General features: G+C 42.1%; 1 protein-coding gene across 7 annotated transcripts in view; it reads left to right on the top strand.

Moving 5' to 3' along the window:
- Positions 1–48: 48 nt before the first annotated feature.
- LARGE2 (LARGE xylosyl- and glucuronyltransferase 2) overlaps positions 49–15,844 on the top strand; it is a 44,999-nt gene continuing 29,203 nt past the window's right edge. For 2 of the 7 annotated variants that reach the window (XR_015797023.1, XM_025168423.2), the window contains exons 1-2: positions 50–233; positions 840–960. The gene's annotated coding sequence lies outside the window, so the exon portion shown is untranslated. Of the gene's footprint in view, positions 978–15,844 lie in introns of all 7 variants that reach the window. The other 5 variants (XM_088145731.1, XM_088145727.1, XM_088145730.1 and 2 more) reach the window with 5 other exon arrangements.

Genomic DNA, 15,844 nt, shown 5'->3' with positions numbered 1-15,844 from the left:
CCTCTCCTGGTTCTGCTCGGCGACCTCTGCGCCTGCGTAACACCTGCTCCGAAGCTGGCGCGAGCGAAACCAATCGAGCCCTGAGCAAAACAGCGAGAGGGAGAACGAGCCGAGCGTTGAGAGGCTCAGACTAGCCGGCGCCGGCTTGCTGGCGGCGGCGGCGGCGGAGGAAATTTTAGAAGGGCTGGAGGGAAGGTGCGCGCCGTCGTGGCAGCAGCACGCCACTGCCAGGTGTGAGTATTGCGCGGGGCCACAGACTTCCACTGCACGGCGCCGAGGTATTGCGCCTTACCAGCTCAGCTCTGCCGTCTGTCGGCGCTTGGCGCGGCTCCTTTTCAGGTGTGGCTGTCTTTGGCTTGCCGGCGAAAGAGTCAAAACAGTGCCGAAGCCAGCAGATTTCGCTTTTGCAAGATGGGCGAAGGAAAGTGCTCGGCGGCAATTAACCCGGGAGAGGGCTGCGGTGGGGTGTGTGCCGGCGACGCCCCTTGCCCCGTTTTGGAGCGGATGCACAGCAGGTGTCCAATAAGGCATTCCCCGTGGGAGAGGACATGTGGGGAACGGCCTGGAGGGGGATACCAGAGGCTGGTAGAGGAAGTCTCTTGTCCCCGAGAGACCTTACCGTAAAAATAGAAGTCCTCTCTCACTTCGCAGCACATCCTACAGCGCCCGGCACGTGGCTTGGTGGCGCCCTGTGCTAAACGTGAAGCAATAATAGCTCCAGCTGTAATAAGAGTGACCGCTGACAGTGGTCGATGCCCGTTGTCTTTCTCGGTAAATGCTACCTTTGGAAGTCCGCCCTTCTGCCTGCCCTGATCGTGCTCCTTTATTTCTTTATTTAGAAGTCCAGGGCTATAATTCCACGCGTCTGTGCGTAGAAGCCATTGCTGCTAAACTCCTGGACGCTGACCTAAAAATAAATGGGACACAGACTCAGATATCTCATTCGACTTTTCTTTAGAGGTAAATAGCGGAGAAAGGTAATGTTAAACTTTGGACTTACTGGTTTGGGGATATCTCACCCTAGAGCAAGGTTTCCCAGACTGTGAGTTGTCTTTCCCTTGGGGAGGTGAAGACAGTCCAGGGGAGGTGTGAAGAACCTTTTAGTTACATTGTTACAATAAATCCACCTTTCCCAAAGTTCCATTGTATTGTTTTCATTGTTCATCTATGTTCAGTTTGGTGTTTGGATTTTTAGGAGAGGTGTGTACATTAAGGTTACACTAAAGGAAGTTGTAATGGGAAAAAGTTTAGGGACTCTGCTCTAGAGGATAATACAGGTAGTCCTTGCTTACTGATCGTTCATTCAGCAACCATTCAGAGTTACAATGGCAGAGTTACTTACCACTTGCAGCATCCCCGCAGTCACGTGATTGCAATTCAGGCACTTGGCAACTGGCACAGATTTACAACACTCACAGTGTCCCACAGTCATGTGATTGCTATTTGCAACCTTCACAGCCAGCTTCCAACAAGCAAAGTCAATGGGGAAGCTGGCAGGAAATCCCAAGTCACAGTCACATGACATCATGCTTAATGACCCATGATGATTCACTTAACAACCACAGCCAGAACTGAAGAACTACCATCGTAAGTCGGGTGCAGTCATGTGATTTTTCACTTTACAACCGCATCGCTTAGCAACAGAGTTGCCAGTCCCAATTGCGGTAGGTAAGTGAGGACTACCTATATGCAAGGGCTTCATTTGCTTCCAGATGTGATAAACTGGGCCTCTTATTAAAGGAATCTCCTGGACTAGGAAGCTCTGCAGCACCAGTGCTAGTGGTTACCAATGAATATGGTTTTGAGGATTCTGGCTGAATATCTGGGGTGAAGTGACATTCAGTGGTGGTGAAAAATACTTTCTATGTATGCTAGTACAATTTGGAGTTTATGTGTTTTACAACTTACAGGTGTAGAGTTAAATAACTCTGTGAGTCTGAAAAGCAGTGATGTTTGCTCAGTGAGCACCCAGGTTGATGAAGGATTTAAATTAGTACAAAATTAGTCTATGCATTCCCCTAGTGGGGAGGGGAGAGATGAGATCAAGCAGGGACATTTCCTTAGGATTATGTTGTAGAACAAAATTCATTTCTTCTTCCCTGAAGAAATTGTAACACTGAGGGAAAAAAAGAGTTGTGGACTTTCACAGAGGAAAATAAATTGTCATTCATTGATTGATTATGTGCCATCAAGTTAGAGTCTTAGCGACTAGAGAGATTGACTTTCTCCAAGATGACCTGTCCCCAGTAGTGCACCATTGCCACTGTAATCCAGTTTATCCGCCTTGTTAGTTTGCTTCCACTTTTCCCAGCATTATGGACTTCTTTAAGGACCTGGATCTTTGTATAACAGGGCCAAAATATGATAATTTGAGCCTATTCATCTGTGGCTCAAGGGAGAATTCTGGATTTATTTGTTCAATTATCCATTTGTTTGTTTTATTCACTATGGTATTCTTAAGTCTTCTCCAGTACCAGTGTTCAAAAGCATCAATACTTTTTCTATCCTGCTTCTTCCAACTCCAAACTTTGCTTTCATAGTGTCACAGGAAAAAAAAAAGCCTGCATGATTCTGATCTTTGTAGATATAGACACATCATGGCATCTGAATATTGTTTTCAAGGCCTTCATTGCTATCTTACCAAGTGCTAGTCTGTGGCATATTTCTTGACTGCTAGTTAATTTACTATTGATAGTGAATCCTACAAGACAGAAGCTATCCGTCACTTCAGCGACTACATTGTCAGCTCTAAGGCTGGTTACTGTACCTGTTCCCATTGTTTGGTCTTCTTTATATTTAATTGTACCCCATTTTTTCATTGTGCTCCTTGATTTTCATTACTGAAAGTTGAAGATAATTTGCACGTTCAACTATACAATCCCAAAAGACAAGCATCAACAAACAAACCAGTTCTGTCTGAGGAAGTGTGATATTATCCAGAATTATTGGTGGACCTTCCAGATCCAGGTAGCCTCCAAATTCACAGCCACTCAGTTTTGCTAAATTTGACCCTGAGCCTATTCTTCCCCATTCAGATTCCAGACATTGAGACAGAATTTTGATGGCATTGCTTGGTCAGCCTAGGGTTGATATCTAAAGCTGGTATGTTGATGATACCTAACACCATATTGGTAGATGACCTCACCCAACAGCTTTATATAGATGTTGAATAGTAGCAGGGAAAGAATAGAACCCTGAGAGACCACCCACAGCAGGTATGTAGGTCTGGATCTCTCCTTCCATACCAGCACCAACTGGAACAATATGCTCACCACTCTTAAACCCCTGAGCCAGTCCAGAAGGATACCATGATTTGTGGTATCAAAGGCCACCAAGAAATCAAGAAGGGCTACCATTGGTCATCCATAACTGCAATCAGTGCTTAGTACTATACTCAGACTGAAACCCAACTGAAATGGGTCACTAAAATTCTCCCTCCCTCCCTCCCTTCCTCAGGGGCTTCATTTCCCAAAGAATAAAAGAGGCTTCTTTTTTTCTTTCTGATATTTTTTGTCTTTTAATGGCAACCTCATTCTCTGTTTCTTCACCCAACAGACTGCTGGGGCAGGAAATGGCTGCTTTTGCCAGAGGTATGAATTGGTCAGGGATAAAGAGCTTTTGAAGTTCAGCCAAAGGCTGATGCAGCCTTAGGGTTGCATCCTTGCTGTTAATCATGAAGAACACATTACTATAATTTTTCCCAGTAAGATGTCCACTAAATTAGTTTAACCGCACCTCCCATGTTTCCCAGCCAACTGGGAATGATGGAATTTGCAGTACCCATTTCATCAGGAGGGTACCATATTATGGAAGACTGCAATTTCACTCATTTAATAAACATCCTTCCTGGATTTATCTGCAATTATACTCTCAATAATGTTTTTTTAAAATCTACCTCTTTGATGGCAACTTAGAAATTTAAGCCTATGTGAGTTTAAAATGTTATCTGGCAATAGTTTAAAGTGGTAGGACCTGGTTAGATTTGCTTTTGGTTCGCAACTAACTGGAAAATAGCCCAGTGGGATCTGCAGATGAAAGTATAGAACAGGGGAAACAAAGAAGCATTGTCTTATTAACAGTCTTATGCTTCTGATGAAGATTGTTCATGGAAGTGTCAGAGTTGGGGAGGGCTGTCAAATTGCTCTGTCCTGTCTGTTTTGTGATATCCCATACTTCGTTTGGCCGTCTGCTCAAGAGAGCTGGTTACAGAACCTTTCAGTCATGTTCAGAAATTGTGTAATCAATGGCAATACTGCACAGAAGTTGAGATTTCCAAGCCCAAGATGACTCTGCAGATCCAGTTGGAGGTTCTTTTCTTTAATACAACTTGTTTTGTTGTCAGCAACCCTTACAGCTGTAATTTATCCTGCTGGATAGGACTGCTGTGGGCAATTTACCAGAAAGCTGGGCCTGAGGTTATATTCTTTTTGTTAATATCTGTGGTGTTGGGTCTGATGTGATAAGTAAACATGCCCTTTGTTTTTAATAGGCTAATACTGATCATTCAGAAAAAAAGATTTCTGTGAGATATTAAGACTTTACCTTAGGGGTAGAAGTAGAAATTACAATGGCAAATTCTTCTTCCCAAACCCATATTTGTGGAGGTGTGGGATTGGCTTGTAATGGAGAATTAACAGACTGCAGTGGGTGGGTTTAATCTTACCAATACCTGACATTTCTTACCAGCAAGTACTTTCCAGGGCATTTAGAAACCTAAAAGTCTTTTTCAAACAACTGAGAACTAAGAGAAAGCACCAGTATCTTATCCAAATGCCAGTCCTCCATGCTAGCAGTTTAAAGTAAGAACAGCCAAAATGGATGGTGCAAGAGCTTGATTTTGAATTATTTTCCATTCTAAAGGTGCACATCCTTCCCACACCTGCCACCCACTGGCCATGTGTGGCCCCTTAGATGCCGACTCACGTCCCTGAGTGATTTCTGGCACTGCCCTGCCCATAATCAGCAAAACTGAGCCTCAAAATGCCTAAGCTCAATCAGGGGGATCCTGAGACGGAGGAGCAAGGGGAACTTCTGTGCCCCATGCTACACTGTTCAGGAGGGTTTCCCAATTCTCTCATTAGCTACAGGTAGTACTTGGTTAACAGCCATTTGTTCAGCGACCATTCGAAGTTACAGCAGTGCTGAATGAATGCTAGTTACACCCAGTCTCCACAGCTACAGCCATTGCAGTGCCCCCATGGTCATGTGATCAAAATCCGGGTGCTTGCCAGCCAGCCCGCGCTTACAACTGCAGTGGTGCTTCAACTCCCCCCCCCACCTATGTCCCCCCCACATTTCCGCCCTTTTGGCCACCCTGCACTCTGCTACCCTTGTGGAAGCCTCATGAGAAGGGTGTGCACTGCCTCAGGAAGAATGCCTTGTCACTAGCACCTGTCTCAGGAAGAGCCAGGCTGGGCGTGCCTCATCAGCAGCAGGAGGAAGGAGACAGCGAAGGTCAGCTGGGGGTGGCAGAGCTGGCTGAGCGCAGGTTGGCGGGGTGCAGGCTAGCAGGGCTGGCTGGGGCTTTAAGCCAGGGTGCTGGGGTGGCTGGTCACGGCGTGGGGCCTGAGGCAGCACTTGGCACCAGCAATGCTGGCGGAGCCGGCACTGAAGTAGAGGCTTAAGGTGACACTCCTTGGCAGCAGTGCAGGGACTGAAGTAGAGGCCCAGGGGCAGTGGTGGCCCACTGAGATTGCTGAAGGCCCAGGCCTCTACTTTGGCCCCAGCACTGCCGCCACTGAGGAGTGCCACCGTGCAGAGCAGCAAAAAGGGCAGGACGGGGGGAGATAGTTGGATGGAGTTGAAGCGCCCCTGCAGTTGTAAGTGCAGGTGAGCTGCCAAGCACTCAAATTTTGGTCATGTGACCACAGAGGCATTGCAACAGCCATAACTTTGGAGACTGGATATAAGTACCATTCATTCAGCGCCCCTGTAACTTTGAACAGTCGCTGAATGAATGGTTGTTAAGCGAGGACTACCCATGTCAGGCATCCTGTCAAGCTTATATAACAGAAGTATACGTTTACCATAATTGCAAGCAGCTCTGATCTATTTGTTACTTAAAATGAACTATTTTAGTACTCATCACCTACTAAGTTAGGAAAAGCAATAAAGACATATGAAAGTCAATGCTTGTTGATCCAACCTTGACTGCAGAAAGTAATTGTCAGTATTACTATTTCCTTTGAAGAGAAAATTCATTCATGAAAAGCAATGCGAACCTTGGATCTTAGTTCAAGCTAAATACAGCATTACAGGTTTGCAATATTTTTTTGTGTTCTGTTGATTCCAACTGAAGGTAGTGAGATCTAACAACTTCAAGATGGCCTGCTGTGTGTTATGACATGTCTGTGTAGAATTTTTCCATGATTCCCTTTAAATACATAGTGGGTTTTGAAATATCTCCTAGTGGTATCATCATTCATATTTGTCCCATTCCTTAACTGCTTAACTTGTATTCTTGGCTTGAACGACAAGCAGTAGAGATTAGTGTCTTTCTCTTTTCAAGATCTAAAATGTCCAATTTTTCTGAAAAAGGATGTGAATTAACAGGTAGGTTTTGCTATTGCTGCAGTTTTCATGCAAATGGAGCGATTATTTGGCTTTCCAAAGCCCATAGTTAGCAATTTCAGTTGGATAGACTGGGTCATCTTTTTAGTTCCAGCAGTTAAACGAAGATGTGATCATTAAGTCTGTCTGTGAGGTTTTGTCCGTATATCAGCCATAATACTGTATCAATGATTCAGGGGATTTGTGAAACTGATAAAGAGAATTTCACTGTAAAATTTGCATGGTGATGCTGCAGATTTTTGAATGGTATAATGATTGTTGTTGGAATAATTACTGAGTTTATTACAAAATCAGCATTGATAAACTTTGATATTTTATGATTCCTCCTTGAATAAAAGAACTTAGAAACTTCTGCAGATGAATGGATAAAAATATTTTGAGACTAAGAATTAAGCATTAAGACTTCTGCAGCGTTATACAAGAAAGAAGGTATAAGAACATTTTATTATATACTTTAAATATTTTACTTCACTTGTTTTCACTTGTGTTAACGAACAAAATAACAAATGTTTTTGAAAGTACTTTTCTATAGGGATGATGCTACAATGATATGTTTCCTCCTGCTTTTTATGATTTAAAAGTGTGAATACAGCACAATTCCAGCACATTTTCTTTCAATTGGTCCTTATATTCCTGGCATTACTCACTATTTCTGAGGTGTTTTTGTAGCTCTCCCTAGCACAGCATAGTAAATTGGGGAATCTCAAGTCCCCACTCTGACCATGGAGTTCACTGGAGGGACTTGAGGCCAGTTACTATCCCTCAGCTTAACACATTTCAGAGGATTACTGCTGTAACCATGAAGTTAAAGGACACTCTTATGTAACTTGCCTTGAGTTGATAGAGAAAAACAAGGATGTAAACACAAAGAATGAACAATATGCATGTTTATTAATGACCAGTAACACAGTAATAAAAGTAACTAAAACCAATAAAACCAAGATCTTATCACATTCATTGCAGTGACCATTCACTCATAAATGTCTGTAAACCAGTGAATCTTGGTCCACTACCAAAATGTTAATGGAAATAGTACCAGCCACACTTGGGGAAAGTTCCACATTTAGGATGCTACAGCAAATAAGATCTTATTGATATTATCCTTTGCTGTACTCCCCCTCTTAGATAATAAAATGGGCCTCAATTTGACAGAAATAAGAGTTACAAATGTTTTGCAGGTTTTCACAACACACTTTTGAGCCAGTGCTAGATGAGTTAAGCGATACAGCAAAATCAGCTTGCTTTGCTTCCTTGCTGCTATATAACAGGCACACTAGCATGCTCCTACCAGTATTCAGTAGCATTCACTATGGGAAATATACTCTTGTTCTCAGCTGTTGCCCTACTGGCTTTGTTAGAAGCAATTCCTTGCAATACCAGGAGCTGACTGGTCTCCCCATTGCATACAACTTACTGGATTGCTTGAAAGTTGTTATCCTTTCTATATGATCATGAATAAAAATTCAAGCCAGTTAAATTGTGTGGGCTCTTAGAGACACATTCAGTATACACATCCATGCTAGCTTGGGATTAGGGGACACTATCCAACAAAATAACAAAGCATTAGGTTGTGGAAATGTATGTTAGACAGTAAGTTGGATGGAAATATTGGAAAGGAGCTTGACTAAGAAAGCTCCTTCTCTGCCTGATGGGCTATTGATGTATTTTTAGCATTGCTCTATAGGAAGACTGTGATCCTGATCTGAAATAAAATGGGCATCCTTGGGCTTGCAGCATCTATTTTTTTGCATTAAAAACTTGAATTCCACTAATCAAAGCCAGTTGCAATGTGGTATGTGGAGAAGGTATTGGAGTTAGTTACTGATTTTACCCCCAAAGTAGTGTTTTTTTGGTTTGGGGACTATAACATAACATTGTCAAAAATCTAGCAGAACTGCACAAAGATCTGGTCAGAAGCAATGAATGAGGGAACTCCAGATTTTTTGGGGGAGGGGGCTTTATCCCTTAAAATTTTTTTATTTTATTTTTTTATTTTTTTATTATTTATTATTAAATTATTAAATATGTATTTATTATTAAAATATTTTATTTTATTATTATTATATTATTTTATTTTTTACTGGGGGGGAGGAGGTTAACCCCAGCCCTCCTATGTGTGCGCTTGGCTGCCTAGCTATTGTAAAGGGGACCTTCAGGGCACAAAAGCCTTTCAGCTGCAAATTCCAGTAGCCAGATGTTATCTGTTGTTGTCTTCTTGGTTGCCTCCCTTGAGATAGAAGAACTAGAAGTCCTGTTCTGACCTGGGGAGGATTTGATGCTTGCCAGATTTTTGAATGGGAAATCCTGGTTGTGCAGCTTTTCAGTTCACTGTGAATGCATAATGCCTTCTCTGAGCCCTTCCTGTAAATCTGTGGTTGCCTGTTCTCCTTAGGTGCCTTCTTACCTCTCATTAGTGCAGGACCTGGCATGTTTGCTGCAGGCACCCTGTTTTTTTCTTCTGCTGCTGCTGCTTTTTTCCCTGAGCCTTGATGGGATTTGTCAAGACCTTTCCCTTTTTTTCCTGCCTATTGAACTTTGAAACAAAAGGAATGGCAGGAAGAAAAGAGCCTAAGAGGGGGATTGATCCAGGAGAGAGAAAGTTGTTGAAGACCTTCTGATCCCTTTATTATTTACAGAACTGAAAGAAAGGGAGAGAGGTTAAAATCAGTGGCAATATCCTTTCCTTTAGAAGCTGGGCCCCTTTAGTGACATGGTCTTTAGAAGCTTTAGCTTGGGTTGTAACATTCTAGTAAGTCTGTGGAAATTGCTGAAGGATGCTCTGGTGCTGGCCTCAAACAGAATTACTATCTTGAGGCACAAGACTATCCCATTTTTTCAATTAGAATTATTATTGACTGGAGCAAGAAATGCAGAATACAATTATTGTTTTCCCCCGACAGTAAACACACTAAAGTGCAAGGTCCTCTAATGGATTTTGAATTGCCACTGTTTTTTACTATTTCATTTGAGTACGCTCTGAGGTTGCTGCATTATTCCCCTGCTGCCTGCACCAGAAATATCCTCCTCTCCCATCAGCAAATTAACTGGTAAGCACAGAATTCTGATGGCTTTTTGTCCACTGTACAGAATACTCACCAGCAAGATCTCCCTCCTCCCTTAATTAGATAAGGGACTGAGCCGTTGCCTTCTGCACAGCAACCTTTCACTCTGGAAGCCTCACCTGGATTGCCCCAGAAGTGCAAAAGGATTGTCAGAATACAGCATAGGGGTTTGGCTTTTGCTTATACCAGAAATCTCTGCAGAGAGGAATTCATGCTGACCTCAATGAGATTTGAGCAAAACATCCCCCTCTCCATTATATTTTGCATGGAAGAGGGGAGACAAGGAAGTGGATCATTAAAAAACATGATATTGGAACAGTGGTATAAAGTCATCCACTAAGGACATATGGTGAAATATACAAAAATATAGTCAAAACATGACATCTTGTCCAATATATTTTTCAATACCTCATTTAAAGACATTGGCTTTCTTTAACATGTATTATATTATTTCCATTTAATGGCTCTTTGATGCCAATGGCTCACAATATTTTTGTATAAATGTTTCTGCATGTATGTGTGGTTGGGAGGGTGGGCTACATGAGGCTGTTACTATGTTTTAGATATGAGGGACCGTGTTCCATAAAAGAGTACACAGAATGCTCAGGGTTCATTAATACTTTTAGTGTCCTACTAAGACCTGGATATTCTCCAAATATCTATGAGACTAGAGAGCATATATGCCTAGTTCAAAAGCATGTTAAGAGGGTTACAACACTTAATTGTCTACATCATAGGCTCTAATGTGAACATAGGATGTAATTCTGTAGCAAGGATGGATTTAGGGCACTTCTACACAGAGCTGTCCTGAAGTGCATTGTACCCCTTTCTTCCCACACTGATACCATCTTTGGATAGCCAAGCCAATTTTCTTCTGTTTTTCCTCCGTTGTCCAAAATCTCAACTCACAAAACTTCCACTTTGCAATTTGAGATATTTGAGCTCTGTGGCACTTGGGGAAGTGGGAAACTTTCACAATGGCGTGACCTCTCACCATTGTTCAACTCCTGGGCTTTCTCTTCTCCTTGCCCTAAAAGGTAAGGTGGGGAAGGAGATTTAGTAATGGATCCTTTGCAGTTACCAATCCCTTTCATAGAAAAGCACAGTAAAACAGATTTCTTCTTTTACTTCTTTCTCTTCTTTGGATAAGCACAATATTTGATGCTTCAACCCCCAGAGCTTCCTCCCAGTGAGCAGTGCCAAACTATTTCTATACTTCAGTTGTATTGAGGAGAATCGTGGGGGGCGTGGGAGGAAGCAGAAGTTAAAGGGCAGAAGAGATGCTTTAAGGTATGCAGAGGTTCAAGCCAACCTCAAAAGCCCTAAAATGCCAGACTGATTTTCCCCATTTGGGGAACTAAGGGGCAAAATGGATGCTGAATTCTGTGCAACACTTCAGGTACTCCTTTTGCTCTTAAGTCTTTCCACAAAGACTAATATCCCTGTTAGTCCTGTTTTCTTGGGTGACTTTATTACATGACCAGCCACACCTCTGGTGGCCCCCAGACAGGGCACAGTGATAAACTGCAGCCTGTGCTTGTCATCTCCTGCTTTAACTCTTTCTTGACACAATTTTGCACTGACTACTAGTAGTAACTTTGCTTGCATAGAGGTAGTCCTCATTTAGCAATCACAATTGGGACCATCAACTTGGTCGTTAAGCGAAGTGATTGATAAGTGAAACCATGTATGTGCTTATGATCTTACTCTAGTTTTCCTTTGCTTTACAGACCTGCGAGGGTCATAAATGTGAAGGTTGGTCATGAAGTTACCATCATAATTGTGAACAGTTGCTGTACGAGGCAGTTGCTAAATGAGGACTACCTTTATGTCCTTTTCATGAATTCTGGGAATTATTTTGTTTATCAGTAAGGATTCAGCAGAATTTATTTATTTAAATTTATGATAGCCACCCAACTCTAATGGACTCTAGCTGCTTATTCCTCAAGTAAAATCAATTTCCTTGATGTGCTGTAGTACCATTACTAGGGTAATGTTGAAAACTATAATAGACAACTTGGTACTTCTAGATGATGGGATTTCAGTCCATGTCAGTCCCAGCCGCTATGGCTAATGGCAGAAATTGTGAGAGCTATAATCTAAAATGGATCTGGGAATCTGAATTGGTAGGGCTGCTGAGCCCACATCCTTACTATGCCTACCCTAAATCTGGTTCAAACATTTTGATGGTTCAAAGTATAGCTGCTGCCAGTCCTTACCAGAGTGTGATTTTCCTTTGCCCAACAGAAGATACATGTTTCAGATCTCTATGACTCCCTTGGTCAAATTTGTTGTAAGCTGATTTGTTGTAAGCTGATTTGCAGTTCATATGTACACATACATACATACATACACACACACGCACACACACTCTCCCACGTACCTACACATCTCTGTAACAGCTGATATTCTTGCTGTGGAAAGAAATGGAAAGCAAGTTGGGCAGTGCAAATTATTTCAGTTACCTTTCTTCATAGAGATTCCCCTATTTTTAGCGTGGTTGCTTCTCTTTAGACCAAACAGGAGACTTGTGAATTGCTAGGATACTACAGTGCCAGAAATAACTCTGCCCAACAAGGACCTAGGGTGGGTGGCTGGCATTCACTGCATGGTGTATTTGTGCCATTGCACATGGAAAGAAACACCAACTGTGCCTGCTGTCTGTTTTTGCCTGGGTGTCAGGTTATCAGCAGGATCTCTTGACGGCATAGAACACTGCATTCCAAGGTGACATCTCTGTATTATATTTTAAGGAGCGAGCCGCCCTAGTTTGGGCTGTTTAAACAATTGTTTGTGTCTTTCAGATCAGTTCTCCAAACAAAATTCCCACCCTGAGCAGCATTTTGGAACATTGCTGGTGCCAGTTGTATGTGTGTGTAATTGGATAGTTAGCCTCTGCATTGCTCGGTTCCTTTTGTTGTTGTTGTTTTTAAGTGAGCTATTTGGGGTCATCTTCCTGAAGAGTACAAGGTTTGTTTTTGTCCCTGAAGGCAAAAAGAACGATTAAGGGGTAAAAGAACTGGATATAGTGGAAGACACAAGCCAGCCATGTACAGGAGAGATCCTGAAGACAGTGTGGCATCAACAGCGTCTCAAGCAATCTCAAATAGCTTTACAGAATTACAGCCCTGGTCTCTCTGTCCTTGCCGATTTACCCCATTTCAGAATAATGGGGGAAGCCATACCTGCCAAATGTGTCCATGCAGAACAATTACTTGCATAGGAGCCTGACTAAAATCTGTCATCTTTATGGGAATACAGTGTGTATATGATGTAGAGAAATGCTAGGTCCTGAGCAGAGCTAAGAGTTAGATGACGCAGCTAAGACAGACATCTTCTTTCCTTTGATTATTTATGTAGGGCCATTATCATCCAAATACAGGTAGTCCTCACTTACAACTGTCTCATTCAGTGACTATTCAAAGTTACGATGGCGTTGAAAAAGTAGGTTTACAACCAGTCCTTAAACTTGCAGCTGTTGCAACATCCCTGTAGTCACGTGATCGCAATTTGGGCACTTTGCAACAGGTGTGCATTTCTGACAGTCACAGCTCCCTGTCATCATGTGATAGCCATTTGCAACCTTCAGTCTCACTTAATGACCTACAGTGATTTATTTAACGACTGCAGTGGAACTGACATAAGTCCTGCGTGGTCACGTGACATTTCACTTTACAACCATGTCACTTAGTGACAGTTGGTAGTCCCAACTGCAGTCGGTAAGTGAGGACTGCCTGTATAGATTATTTATTTTGGCTTTATAGATTTTATGCCTGCAGTTTACTTTACATATTTCCTGCAAATTTCAATGTGCATGTATGCCTCTCTCCCATTGAAAACTTCATTTTGCATTTAAAACATAATTCACATGAGATGGCTGGGTTTTTAGAGTAGAAATGAAGGAGGTCTCAAGCCTTGACCACTAAAAGAGGGAGCCACTGCTATGTTCAGTCTGGGTGAGAATGAAGGAATTGTCAAGCCATTGCACAGGGGACAAATGCCACCGTGCATTCCTATCCTGCATTATCATCTCTCTCTGAATACCTGTAGGAAGCCTTCTTCTCTTTTTACTTAAAGAAAAGTGCAACAACTAAATGCTGTATTCTCTATGGATTTTATTAATTTAATCCCTAAAGTTAGGTTTGACACCTAGACACTTCCTGGATATGTCCATGTAGTTTTCTTGGCAATGATAAGGAAGTGACCTGCCTCTTTTTCTTTCTTTCTTTCTTTCTTTCTTTCTTTCTTTCTTTCTTTCTTTCTTTCTTTCTTTCTTTCTTTCTTTCTTTCTTTCTTTCTTTCTCTCTCTCTCTCTCTCTCTCTCTCTCTCTCTCTCTCTCTTTTTCTTTCTTTCTTTCTCTCTCTTTCTTTCTTTCTCTCTCTTTCTTTCTCTCTCTCTCTCTCTCTTTCCCTCCCTCCCTCCCTCCCTTTTTTTCTCTTTCTCTCTTTCTCCCTCTCCCTGGAATGTTTTTTCAATTTTGCAATCTAGCATATAGCTCCGAGATTTCCTTGTCTCCCACGTGAAATAATGCTTTAGGCAAATGAAAAGTCCCTTAGGTTCACATATACCGAAAAAGAAAGATACAGTAAGCCAAAGGAAAATGAGCTAATGGTACTTCAGAAAACTAATGTCCTTCCATTTTTTTATGACAAAGACCTCAGCTGCAAAAATAAACATTGACCTATGACTAACAATGGATTTACTGCCATTTTGGGGTCTTGCAATGGAATGAATTGAGCCCTGTCATGTGCATCATAAATAAGTAGGTGAGTTTTAGCTCCAGATTCACAGACAAAACCTAAGTGTGGTCCTTTCTCTGAGAAGAGGAAGAATAGGTTGTAGTAGCAAGAAAAGATCTGCCTGCCTTATTCTGGCACCATTCAACTATGGTGGACTACAATTCCCATGACTTGGTCTGAAACCTCTGGGGAACACTAATTTGAGGAAGGTTGCCATAGATGATCCCATATCATAGGGCCAAAGAGTTGAAAGGAAGAATCTTGTAGGCCATTCTAGTTTAAACTCTTCTGTGAAGGAAATCCAGAACTAAAGCATGTCCAACCAACAGCTATCCACGTGTTACTTGAAGGCTTCTAGGTTTTTTCCTTTTAGATTTTTTATCCCGCCTTTATTATTATCTTTATAAATAAGTCAAGGTAGCGAACATACCTAATACTCCTTCCTCCTCCTGTTTTCCCCACAACAACAACCCTGTGAGGTGAGTTGGGCTGAGAGAGAGGGACTGGCCCAAAGTCACCGAGCCGGCTTTCATGCCTAAGGCGGGACTAGAACTCTCAGTCTCCTGCTTTCTAGTCTGGTGCCTTCACCACTATACCACATTGGCTCCTTAATGAAAATTAATTTTATGTTAAGGCAAGCAAAGGACAGCTGCTTGGAGATATCTGATTTGGTGAATAAAAAGTAAAGACTCCTTGAAGGTAAGTACATTTTTTTGGCAATGTTTTGCCACTTTTTTTTTTTTTTTTTAACTTCCCAGTCTCACCTACAGCTGTGATATTCCCAGATGATCCCCCATCCTGGTATTAACCAGGGCTGACCCTGCTTTGATTCCAAGATCAGCCAAGGTTGGTTAGGTGCTGCTGGTTGGTGAGGCATTGATTTGACAAAGAGCTGGGGTTAAAGTATTTTAAGGAAGCAGAAGAATCCCCCAGACTGCACTGTCCTGAGTGTGTGAATAGAACAGAATGTTATGCAACATAATGGCTAAGGACAAACAGAAGACAGCATTTTTAAAAGATAACAGAAAGCTATCTATTCGCTTTGGCTGGCTGTTTGCCACAAGAATATGTAAAGTACATAGTATAAGAGGACATTAGCTTTAGGGGAGCAAGATAGAGTGAATTGCCTTGTATCCTTGTAATGGTAAACTGTAGCAAAGAACGTCCTTAGTAGGAAACCTCCGATCATATTGCTGCCAGTATTTGTCCAAAGCAAGCAAGGAACTGCTGAGGAAGATAGCTCAAAGCCTGGGAAGATGAAGGGAGGAAAAGGACTTTTCCTTATGACCAAAAGATTGTCACAATTGAATGTACAGGGTCGGGGAAACTCAGCCCTCCTTTATCTGGGCTGTTCATTTTCTGCCTCCAGGTCTAGATCATACCAGTTTTCTGTTTTATCTGATGCATAAGGAAATGAAAATATCTGAAGAAAAAAAAAGACAGTATAGATAGTCCTCATTTAGCAACTGCCT

The sequence above is a fragment of the Python bivittatus genome, unplaced genomic scaffold (genome assembly GCF_059951505.1).
Source record: "Python bivittatus isolate LINGU-HERP-01145 unplaced genomic scaffold, Pbiv_v1 ctg000480_np1212, whole genome shotgun sequence".
Lineage (NCBI taxonomy): Eukaryota > Metazoa > Chordata > Lepidosauria > Squamata > Pythonidae > Python > Python bivittatus.
The sequence above is the reverse complement of the archived record's forward strand: the minus strand, read 5'-3'. Positions and strand labels throughout refer to the sequence as shown.